We start from the raw sequence: 2,332 nt of genomic DNA, 5'->3' as shown, positions 1-2,332 counted from the left end.
CACGGGGGTCACTGGGTGTCACTGGGTCACTGGGATCTCTGCGGAGGTCACTGGGGATTCACATGGGTCCAGGTTTGGGGGTACTGGGGTCACTAGGGGTCCAGGTTTGGAGTCATCAAGGCTGAGGGACTCATTAAGGCTTCGTTAGGAGCTGGGGGGAGCTGGGTTTGGGGTCTGAGGTGGGGGGACTCATCAGGGAGGTTGACAGAGGAGCTATTTGGCCTCATTAAATGGCCAGGACTCATTAAGGCTCATTAGGAGATGGAGACCTTGGTCTGGGGGGTCATCAGGTGGTGGGGGCTCATTAAGGCTCATTAGGAGGTGGGGGGCTCGTTAAGGCTCCTTGGGCGATGGGGGCCCAAGTTTTGGGGTCGTCAGGCAGTGGGGACTCATTAAGGGACTCGTTAAGGCTCATTAGGAGGTGGTGGGCTCATTAAGGCTGTTGGGTGATGAAGAAGCTGGTGGGGGGTGGGGGCCCGGGTTTGGGGGTCATCAGGGGTGGGGACTCATTAAGGCTCATTAAGTGGTGGGGGCTCATTAAGGCTCATTAAGTGGTGGGGGCTCATTAGGGCTCGTTAGGAGGTAGTGGAGGAGCTTGTGGGCTCATTAAGCAGTGGGGACTCATTAAGGCTCATTAGCAGGTGAGGAAGGACCTGATGGGGCTCGTTAGGTCCTGGAGAGCCTCATCTGGGGGTTCTTGTGTGGTGGGCTCGTTAATTAAGGCTCATTAAGGCTGATGAGGTGATGAGGGACCTGTGGGGGCTCTTTAATGGGGGGACCCAGATCTTGGGAGCTGGAGACTCATTAAGGGTCATTAATTAGTGGGACTCTGATCTTGGGGGGTCATTAGGTTGTTGGGGGCTCGTTAAGGGTTGTTAATTAGCAGGACCCAAGTTTTGGGGTTCGTTAGGCTGTGGGGGCCTATTAAGGGTTGTTAATTAGTGGGACCCGGGTTTTGGGGCTCATTAAGGTTCGTTGGGTGATGGGGGACCCTGGGGTGGAGTTTAATGAGCTTAATGAGGTCACTGAGGTTAATGAGGTTAATGGGGCCCATGGGATTAACAAGATCAATGGGTTAATGAGCTTAATGACCTTAATGAGGTCAATGGGTTAATGATTTTAATGAAGTCAGGGGGGTTAATGGGGTTAATGAGGTTCATGGCACTAATGGGGTTAATGAGGTTAATGAGGTCAGTGGGTTAATGAGGTTAATGAGGTCGATGGGTTGGGGATAATGAGGTTAATGAGGTCAATGGGTTAATGAGGTCAGTGGGGTTAATGAGGTCAGTGGGTTAATGAGGTCAACGAGGTCGATGGGTTGGGGTTAATGAGGTTAATGAGGTTGGGTTAATGAGGTCAGTGGGGTTAATGAGGTCAGTGGGTTAATGAGGTTAACGAGGTCAGTGAGTTTAATGAAGGAGCTCCCTGGGGGTCCCGGACCCTTCCTGGGGCATCCCCTCCCCCCCTCCCTCCCCCCGGCCCCTCCCCCTCCCGCGGGGCGGGGCCGATGTACAGATTTTATAGGGGGGAGGGGCCGGCGCGTTTTTAATTAACGGCGATTTCGGGGCTAATAAAGGAGGATTTGGTTAACGGCGCCTTCGGGGGAGGGGCACTAACACACTAACACCCTCGGACACCTATGGGGGACCCCCGGGGCCCTACAGAACCCATAGGGACCCCCAGGGCCTTATGGAACCCATAGGGACCCCCTAGGGCCATATAGAATCCATAGGGACCCCCAGGGCCATATAGAACCCATAGGGACCCCCCCAGGCTGTATAGAATCCATAGGGGACCCCCAGGGCCATACAGAACCCATGGGGACCCCCCCGGGCTGTATAGAACCCATAGGGACCCCCCAGGGCCATAGAAACACCCCCAGGGCCTTATGGAACCCATAGGGACCCCCTAGGGCCATATAGAATCCATAGGGACCCCCAGGGTCATAGAAACCCCCCCGGGGCTGTATAGAATCCATAGGCACCTCCCAGAGCCATAGAAACACCCCCAGGGCCTTATGGAACCCCCCAGGGCCATAGAAACGCTCCTGGGGCCATATAGGGACCTTCCAGGGCCTTATGGAACCCACAGGGACCCCCTAGGGCCGTATAGAATCCATAGGGATCCCTCAGGGCCCTATGGAACCCATGGGGACCTCTAGTGCCCTATAAGAGAGACCCCCTGGGAGCTCAGAGAACCCATTGGGGCCCCCCCTCCAGGCCATATAGAATCTATAGGGACCACTCCAGCGCCATAGGGAATTCAAAGGGACGCCCCAGGCCATATAGAACCCATGAGGGACCCTCCCGGGGCCATATGGAATCTATAGGGG

General features: G+C 55.5%; 1 long non-coding RNA gene across 1 annotated transcript; it reads left to right on the top strand.

Annotated features, from left to right (window-relative positions):
• Positions 1-522: 522 nt before the first annotated feature.
• Positions 523-1,590, top strand: LOC115307831. Its single transcript, XR_003916209.1, has 2 exons — positions 523-1,341; positions 1,374-1,590. It is a non-coding gene; the product is annotated as an uncharacterized LOC115307831 (long non-coding RNA).
• Positions 1,591-2,332: the final 742 nt, after the last annotated feature.

Source organism: Manacus vitellinus, unplaced genomic scaffold, assembly GCF_001715985.3.
Source record: "Manacus vitellinus isolate BGI_N305 unplaced genomic scaffold, ASM171598v3 ctg7180002219308_pilon, whole genome shotgun sequence".
NCBI lineage: Eukaryota > Metazoa > Chordata > Aves > Passeriformes > Pipridae > Manacus > Manacus vitellinus.
Note: the sequence above shows the minus strand (reverse complement) of the source record. Positions and strands in the feature narration are given on the sequence as shown.